Below are 10,288 nucleotides of genomic sequence, written 5' to 3'. Positions count from 1 at the left end.
ACAAACTGAATAAAAATGGTGGAGGGGTGTGTCTTTACGTAAAGCAGTTTTTAAAACCTGATATACGGGAAGATATTTAGGAGGGGACTGTAGACACTGTCGAGACATTATGGGTAGAAATTGCATCCTGTGAAAAAGGAATAAAAAAGTTAGTATTGGGTGTATGCTATAGGCCGCCTGGTATCAACGTATCTGATGAGGAATTGTTATTAAAGCAAATTGAAAGAGCAGCAGGAGTAGGAGACATAGTAGTGATGGGAGATTTTAACTATCCAGAGATAAACTGGAAAAACGATTCATGTGATACTGCTAGGGGCAATATGTTTTTAAACACACTTAATGATAACTACTTAGTTCAACTAATTGAGGAACCAACTAGGTACAATGCAATCTTAGACCTGGTATTAACAAACAATGGGGATTTGGTATCAGGTATTATAGTAGGGGAACCCATAGGAAACAGCGACCACAATATGGTCACATTCAATATCAGTTTTCATAAACAGCCCTATACTGGCTCAACTAGGACTCTAAACTTTAGCAAAGCAAATTTTGAAAAGATGAGGGTATTTTTCAGGGATATTGAATGGGAAGGTTTGTTTTTAGGAAAAAATACTATGGAGAAATGGGAGGTACTAAAATTCCTGCTAGCTAAAAACACACTCAAATTTATTCCTACGAGCAGCAAAAAAAGGAATAAAAATCATAAACCGATGTGGCTTAACAAAAAGATAAAGGAACTTATGGGCAAGAAAAGGAGAGCATTTAAAAAATACAAATCTGACGAGGAAGCAGAGTCATTTAAGCACTATAAGGAATGTAACAAAATATGCAAAAAGGAAATAAGAGCGGCTAAAGTAGAAACTGAAAAACTAGTAGCAAAGGAAAGCAAAGCGAATCCCAAAAAAATATTTAAATACATTAATAGCAAGAGATTAAAGAAGGAGAGTATAGGCCCTTTAAAAGACAAGTTGGGAGTCTTAAGCAAAAATTATAATGACATAGCGGACACACTAAATGAGTATTTACTAGAGAGTATTTACTAGAGAGGACCCAATTCAGGGACTAACACATAATCTCAATAATGAGAATATCCCACTGATAGGTACTTATCTATGCGAGGAAGTAGTCTGTGACCGATTAAAACATTTAAAGATTAATAAGTCACCAGGTCCCGATGGTATTCACCCAAGGATTCTAATGGAGCTTCACTCTGAACTTGCAAAACCGCTATTTTTGCTCTTTAAGGATTCAGTAATATCAGGTATGGTTTCCAAAGACTGGCGTATAGCGGAAGTAGTGCCTATATTCAAAAAGGGAAGTAAAGCTGAACCAGGTAATTATAGACCAGTTAGTCTTACATCTATAGTGGGGAAAGTATTGGAAGGTATTCTAAGAGATAGTATTCAGAAGTTCCTTGAAGTCAATAAGGTCATTAAAAGGAATCAACATGGGTTTATGAAGGACAGATCCTGTCAAACCAATTTACTTGGCTTTTATGAAACAGTAAGCGCAAACATAGATCAGGGTAAAGAGGTGGATGTAATCTTTTTAGATTTTGCCAAAGCATTCGACACTGTACCACACATGAGACTTATCTACAAACTACAAGAATCAAGGCTAGGCTAGGAAGCACAATACAGACAAGTGTAAGGTAATGCACTGTGGTAACAAGAACAAAAATAACACCTACCTACTAAATGGGGTAAAATTAGGGGATTCTGTACTGGAAAAGGACTTAGGTGTCCTCATAGATAGCAAACTAAGCAATAGTACCCAAAGTAGGACTGCAGCAAAGAAGGCTAATAAGATATTAGCATGCATAAAATGGGGAATTGATGCTAGGGACGAGAGTATTATACTCCCGTTATATAAATCACTTGTGAGGCCACACCTTGAATACTGTGCAGGGGCGGATCCAGAAGAAATGATAGGGGGGGCACCATGGAAGGGGAAGTACATTTGCGTGCGGCTTCGGTGCATGTGAGGTGGCGCTTCTTATACAATGCCCACAGTTGTAGCGCTCATTATGCAATATCCACTGTACTGGTAGTGCCCCTTATATAGACCCCATAGTAGCGGTGCCCCTTATGCAATGCCTGTATTGCCCCCAGTAGTAATGTTGCCTGTAGTAATGCCCGCAGTCATATAGTGAGTGTGGCCACATAAAATGCGACGTGATACACAGACATATGCCCCCAATAGTGCAGTGCCAAATCCACAATTGCCCCCACAGTGCCAGATCCACAATTGCCCCCACAGTGCCAGATCCACAAATGCCCCCACAGTGCCAGATCCAAAAATGCCCCCACAGTGTCAGGTATACAAATGCCCCCACAGTGCCAGGTAAACAATTGCCCTCACAGTGCCAGGTAAACAATTGCCCCCACAGTGCCAGGTATACAATTGCCCTCACAGTGCCAGGTATACAAATGCCCCCACAGCAGGTATACAAATGCCCCCACAGCAGTTCTGCAGCTGCTTACCGCTGCTGCTGCTGCTTCTCTGCCCGGCTGGCTCTGAGGGTGTCAGGAGGAGAGCGCGGCTATGTCTGGCGGCGTGTAGGACTTCAAACTAGCCGACAGTTCGTGAGCCAATCAGAGCTCGCGGACCGGCGGCTCCTGATTGGCTGCCGGTCCGCAAGCTCTGATTGGCTCACGAACCGGCGGCTGGTTTGAAGTCCGCAACACGCCACCAGATAGCCGCGCTCTCCTCCTGACAGCTGAGACACGCTGCCCCCGGACTGAGCGGCAGCGTGTCTCAGTGACACAAGCGGGGGGGGGGGGTGGATGGGGCGACAAATGACAGGGGGGGCACGGGCCCGAGTGCCCCCCCCTTCCTGGATCCACCACTGATACTGTGTACAATTCTGGGCACCTTACTACAAAAAGGGTATCCTGGAGCTAGAAAAGGTTCAACGGCGGGCGACCAAACTAATTAAGGGTATGGAGACACTGGAATGCGAGGAAAGGCTTGCAAGACTAGGCATGTTTACACTGTGTGACAAGAACACTGGGATAGTGTTTGAGGGCAGGTATGTTTGTCCCAGGTTCTTGTCTTACATGTATTAGAAAAATGAAAACTTCTAGGAATATGTTTTTGTTTTGTTTTGTCAGAACCTTTTCAGTTTGTTGGAAAAGCTGGGTAAGGACCCTGAAAGAGAGATGGGGCAAGTTCCAGAGATTGGGCCCAGTTCGGGTCTTTGGCCTCACAGAAGGCTAATCAGGCTTTCAGCTGTGTAAGAGTGTTATAGAGCTGCTGGCCTGATTAGGGTGGGCAGACTGCCTGGGAAGACTGGAGGATCTCTGTGAGAGAGACACGCTTCCTGATACAAGTGAGCCATACAGGGTACTGGAGAACTCTGTGTTTTGTTTAGTGATAGTTAGGAACATCTTGTGTTTAGTTAGTGCCGGACAGGCAAGGTATTTTCTTTTGCTGTTTGTTTTATTTTCTGTCTAATAAACAACTGGCTGGGGCCAGTTGTACCGGAAACTGGACTTGTGTGGTTCCTCAGCTGCTGCAGGCTGCCATTTATCCCAGGAAACGGCACCTTGTACCCTTACAGCGTTACAACTGGAAAAGAGGAGATTAAGAGGGGACATGATCAACATTTACAAATATATATGGGGACATTATACAGATCTTGCGCAGGACCTGTTTTTGGTTAGATCAACACAGAGAACTCGTGGACACTCGCTCAGGTTAGAGAGGAGATTCCGCACAATACGGCGTAAAGGCTTTTTTACGGTAAGGACGATACGTGTTTAGAATTCCCTGCCTGAGGGAGTTGTAATGGCAGACTCAGTCAACACCTTTAAGAATGGGTTAGATAAATTCCTAATGGATAAGGATATCCAGGGTTACGGGGCATAGTCACGCACTATGGTTATTATAAAAAAGAGGGGTAAAATGTAACGGCAGTCATCAACTTCAGTCAAAATTTTCTACAAAATAATCGTGCATAGGAGACCACAAATATAGATGTGTCCTGATATATCGTTGCTGCGTACCGCATAGCGGGCGCCATGCAACTCGCGCCAGCTCCTTGCGCTATAACTCCCGTTATAAGTTGCGTTGTAAATGTGACGTCACATTATAATTGTAACGTGCATTCTACTTTCTGTCCACCAGATGTCGCTTTTCCTAAACACTACAGTGAATGCCTCAAATAGCCAACGGACCCTTCGTAGCGCTACCTGCTGATTGGCTGACGGGTTCGAATCCTAGCGGGACCAGAATTTTTTTTTTTTTGTGGATTCTTAATGTCATTTTTAATGGAATGGGAAAAGTCAGAAAAAAAAATGCGTGGGGTCCCCCCTCCTAAGCATAATTAGCCTCGGGCTCTTCGAGCCGGTCCAGGTTCTAAAAATCCGGGGGGAAAACGGACAGGGGATCCCCGTATTTTTAAAACCAGCACCGGGCTCTGCGCCTGGTGCTGGTGCAAAATATACGGGGGACAAAAAGAGTAGGGGTCCCCCGTATTTTTTACACCAGCATCGGGCTCCACTAGCTGGACAGATAATGCCACAGCTCGGGTCACTTTTATACAGTGCCCTGCGGCCGTGGCATTAAATATCCAACTAGTCACCCCTGGCCGGGGTACCCTGGGGGAGTGGGGACCCCTTCAATCAAGGGGTCCCCCCCCAGCCCCCAAGGGCTAGGGGTGAAGCCTGAGGCTGTCCCCCCCCCCATCCAAGGGCTGCGGATGGGAGGCTGATAGCCTTGAGAAAATTGAAAGAATATTGTTTTTTCCAGTAGTACTACAAGTCCCAGCAAGCCTCCCCGCAAGCTGGTACTTGGAGAACCACAAGTACCAGCATGCGGGAGAAAAACGGGCCCGCTGGTACCTGTAGTTCTACTGGAAAAAAATACCCAAATAAAAACAGGAGACACACACCTTGAGAGTAAAACTTTATTTCACACCTGCCGACACACACATACTTACCTATGTTGACCCGCCGACTGCCACGTCTCCTGATCCGACGATCCGGGGTACCTGTGAATAAAATTATACTCACCTCAATCCAGTGTCCAGATATAAATCCTCGTACTTGGCAAAAAAAGAAAACGAACAGCCGATCCAGCGGACTGAAAGGGGTCCCATGTTTACACATGAGACCCCTTTCCCCGAATGCCGGGACACCACGTGACTCCTGTCACCGAGGTCCCTTCAGCCAATCAGGAAGTGCCACGTCGTAGCACTCACCTGATTGGCTCTGTGCGCATCTGAAGTGACAGAAGCGCATCGCACTGCTCCCTCCATTATATTCAATGGTGGGAACTTTCCGGTCAGCGGTGAGGTCACCCGCGGTCAGCGGCTGACCGCGGGTAACCCCACCGCTGACCGGAAAGTTCCCACCATTGAAACTAATGGAGGGACTTCAGACGCGCACAGAGCCAATCAGCAGAGTGCAAGGACGTTGCGCTGGCTGATTGGCTGAAGAGACACTTCTGTGATAGCTGTCACAGGGGTGTCTCTGCATTTGTGGAAAGGGGTCCCATGTGTAAACATGGGACCCCTTTCAGTACGTTTGGTGCGGTTGTTCGGTTTGTTGTTTTGCCAAGTACGTGGATTATAATCTGGACCCTGGATCAGGTGAGTATAATTATCTTTTATTTTCAGGTACCCGTGGATTCTACTTGGAGAAGAGGACCGACTGCTTCGTGTCAACATAGGTAAGTATGTGTGTGTCGGCAGGTGTGAAATAAAGTTTTACTGTCATGGTGTGTGTCTCCTGTTTTTATTTGGGTATTTTTTTTCCATTAGAACTACAGGTACCAGCGGGCCCGTTTTTCTCCCGCATGCTGGTACATGTGGTTCTCCAAGTACCAGCTTGCTGGGGAGGCTTGCTGGGACTTGTAGTACTACTGGAAAAAACAATATTCTTTCAATTTTCTCAAGGCTATCAGCCCCCCATCCGCAGCCCTTGGATGGGGGGACAGCCTCGGGCTTCACCCCTGGCCCTTGGGTGTCTGGGGGGGGGACCCCTTGATTAAAGGGGTCCCCACTCCCCCAGGGTACCCCGGCCAGGGGTGACTAGTTGGATATTTAATGCCACTGCCGCAGGGCACTGTATAAAAGTGACCCCCGCTGTGGCATTATCTGTCCAGCTAGTGGAGCCCGATGCTGGTGTAAAAAATACGGGGGACCCCTACTCTTTTTGTCCCCCGTATTTTTTGCACCAGCACCAGGCGCAGAGCCCGGTGCTGGTTTTTAAAATACGGGGGATCCCCTGTCCGTTTTTCCCCCGGATTTTTAGAACCAGGACCGGCTCGTAGAGCCCGAGGCTGGTTATGCTTTGGAGGGGGGACCCCACGCCATTTTTTTCGGGTTTGTCCCATTCCATTTAAAAAAATAAAAAGTAAAAAAAATAATCTTTTTAAAAATATATAAATAATACTTGTGCCTCCATAAAAGACAAACCAAGTACCTAATCCCTTCTAATATAAATATGGTTTGTACACAGACACCGGACAAAATCCGTTAATAGTACAACACATCAAAACACATCATATATTTACCTGGAGTACCAACTCATAACATGGTCAGCACTGGCATAATGGTTACAGTGTCCGCTTGCAAAATGCGTGTATCCTGTGTTCGAAACCTGTTGAGACCAGAAATTTATTTTTTTTCTGGTGAATTTATTTTTATATATTTTTTTTTTAAATAAATACACTTGTTTGGTCTGTTTTTTCTTTCCCGCTGGGCTCCATTATGTTTTGTACACAGACACCGGATAAAATCCGTTATGGGTATACCACATTGCAGGCGGTGGGGAAGCAAATTCAGTTTGCACGCATTGTGGGCTACAGATTCAATCCACGGTTTGTGGACTGCATCCGGCGTCTTACTGTACATCAGGCAAAAATGGCAGGGAGACGCTACGTTAGAGGGGAGCTTCTGATCCTGCTTAGGTGGCGGGACCGGCCATTTACTACGAACTCGGAGAAGCGGCGGGCTTACACTAAAGCCCGCCTTGAGATCCGAGCAAAATATGGCCAGTCCTGCAGCCTCAGGTCACTCCAGAGGAAGTGGAGTGATCTGGTCACCAGGGAGCCCAGGAAACTGGAATTACTGCGGCTGTCCCTGAGGAGTAAGTACAGTCCAGTACTGCACATTATTACTACTGTATTTAAGTAATGTACATTTCTCTAATGTCCTAGAGGATGCTGGGGTCCATTTAGTACCATGGGGTATAGACAGGTCTGTAGGAGCCATCGGCACTAAATGACTTTAAACGTGTGGGCTGGCCCCTCCCTCTATGCCCCTCCTCCAGACATCAGTTTAGAAATTGTGCCCGGAGGAATCCGTTTGGATGGGCGACCATGTTAAGGTCGACAGTCATTAGGTCGACCACTATTGGTCGACAGTGACATGGTCGACATGGACTCATGGTTGACACATGAAAATGGTCGACATGACAGGTCAGCATATGAAAGGTCTCCAGTGATGAATACTCACCACTCTTCTGACTTCTGGCTTTGTTAGGGGGTAGCGGCAGTGCTGCGGGAGTGAGCACTGGCCAGGCTTGGGCTATGTTCAGTACCCTCAGGAGCTAATGGTGTCCTGTCAGCGGAAGCAGAGCCATGGAACTTAATGAGAAGTTGGTTCCTACTTCATACCTCCCAACTTTCTTATGTTCTAAGGAGGGACACATGCGTGGCGAACCCGTGTGCTCCCGAAAAGGGGATAGGGCCTATGAAAAGGGGCGTGGCTTCGCGGATGCCCCGCAATTGCTAGCCACGCTAAGCAGGGCAGCGAGATCTAGCATGCAGGCCAATCTAGCACCAGCGATAGCGATGCGCAGAGCTGCGCATCGCTATCGCAGTGGGAGGTACACATGGAGCGATCATGCGTAAAATCTAAGCAATCTAGTCAAATCTAAGTGATCGCTCCGTGAGTACCCCCCTTAAGTCCCACAAAGCAGGGAGACTTGCCAGCAGCATCCTCTAGGATGTTAGAGAAATACAGGCGTTCCGAAACATACAGTATCTGAGTGAGCCTAATAATGAGTATACTGTGAGATACTGTATGACATACTGTACAGTATGCTGTATCCGAAGTGGTGCATTCATGAACAAACTCCATATGCAGTAACTGCAGAAATGGTGTTTGACTGGAGGGAGGGACAGCCATACAATACTGTATGTTATAAATGACATGCCGTTTTTGCCTCGCCGGGAGGGTGGGGGGCAAGCAACGCGGGACCCCGTTGAATACGAGAAAGCAACTTCTCCTATAAAACGTGTGAAAAGTCCCATTTTCAGAACCTTCTGGCCCCCTTGTCCGGCATAGAATACCCCCCTTAGTGTACTAAGGTGGAAACTAACACAAATTATAATAACACAAAATAACTGTAAATTATATAAAAACTTAATAAAAAAACTGGAAGGGAAAAAAAACAAAAAATAATATTTTTTTATAAGCAACGTAAAATATAGACAAACATTTGTTGGACTACCGCCCTCAGTATAAGGACCAATCGCCGGAGTTGGTCTGTGAAAATAAAAAACAATGTACAGTATTAGAACAGTAAGACAGGTTGAGTACTGTACAGTATACTGTACAGCACTTTATCAAAGTTTATGAACAGTATGCATGGAAAATAACATTATTATGACTGTACCCCTAGTCAGGTTGTCCGGGCCATAGCGCCCTGGTCAAAAATCAAGGTGCATGGCCCAATATATATAGTATACCCAATTAAAATTATGATGCACAGTAGCACAATCTTATTCACATTCCACCACATACTGTACTGTAGGGGTGTCCCTTATTCATGTTATGACACACATTAGTGCCCCTCATACACAAAGCCCACAGCAGTAGCACCCCTAATACACATAATGCCCACAGCAGTACCGCCCCTTATACAATGCCCACAGTAGTATTGCCCCTTATGCTATGGCCACTGTACTGTTAGTGCCCCTTATGTACAGTAGAGCCCATAAAAGAAATGCCCCCAGTAGTAGTGCCCTTTATGTCCCCAGGAGTGCCCCTTATGTCCCGCTTATAAAGTGACTCCTATGCAATGCCCGTAAATCTCAAAAATAAAAATAGACGCTTGCAGGGGTGATCAAGACTCCTATGCAATGCCCGTAAATCTCAAAAATAAAAATAGACGCTTGCAGGGGTGATCAAATATTTATTGTCACTGTAATAGGCACTGGAACTTGGCCGGTACCTGTTTTATGGGAAAAAAGATAAATGACTGTAAATACTGTACTGTACCAGGCCCCCAAGGAACCCTATAAAGCACAGTTTACGTGACATCATGATGTTCCACAGCAGAGACATGGGGAGGCTCAGCCACAGGAGCAGGGAAAGGCTAAAAGACAAGGGGAAGCTGAGGCACAGTGGGAGGTGTAGGATAAGAGGCACAGGGTGGGGAATAAGGTTTAGAAACAGTGGTGAAATGAGCCTTAACTTAACAAAAATGTCTTACCAGGACAAGGCGGGTCCGCAAATGCCGGCAGCGGAGGAATTGGTCCAGGGGTGCCTGTATTAAACACATTGGCCACAGCATTACCATTGTCCCCAGCAGTAATCAAACAAAAGCATTCATACCCTCATGGTTTACTGTACATTTCACAAGGTGCAAATCGCACCTGGGGCCTAATTCAGATCAGATCGTAGATGTGCTAAATTTAGCACATCTATGATCAGTTTCACAGACACTGGTAAATCTCAAAAATAAAAATAGACGCTTGCAGGGGTGATCAAGAACCAATTCAAATATTTATTGTCACTGTAATAGGCAAAATCAGTGCTGGGGTCTTCCAATCATAAATTACAGTACAGTATTTGGGCAATCAGAAGTGAATCCTGTCCCTCACCACATACAGTAATTGAACCTAAGGATGACATACAGTACTGTACAAGCACATTTTACTTTTGTTTATTTATTTGTTTCTAAATTTCTCAATAAGAAACTTTTGGCCTAGGGGTGCCGTGACTCAAAAACGTTTGGGAACCACTGGTATAAAGAGTACCCAATAAAGAGAGTACAAGACTTACTGCTTGTGGCGCTGGTCCCCGCTATGGCAGTGAAAGAGTGGTGCCGGGCCCTTCGCCACCTTATCTGCTGCTGACGCCCTGGGTACAAAAAGGAATGTACAGTGCCCTTAGATACAGTACATTACTGCACATACTGAATGCTGTAACAGTAAATAATGGCTGAGGAGGTGCTTAGGTAAACGGGGTAACGGTCATTGGGTGCACCACACTAAGGTTGACAGTCATTATGTCGACCACTATTGGTCGACAGTGTTGATAGGTGGACAT

This window comes from Pseudophryne corroboree, chromosome 1 (genome assembly GCF_028390025.1).
Source record: "Pseudophryne corroboree isolate aPseCor3 chromosome 1, aPseCor3.hap2, whole genome shotgun sequence".
NCBI classification, from domain to species: domain Eukaryota; kingdom Metazoa; phylum Chordata; class Amphibia; order Anura; family Myobatrachidae; genus Pseudophryne; species Pseudophryne corroboree.
Note: the sequence above shows the minus strand (reverse complement) of the source record.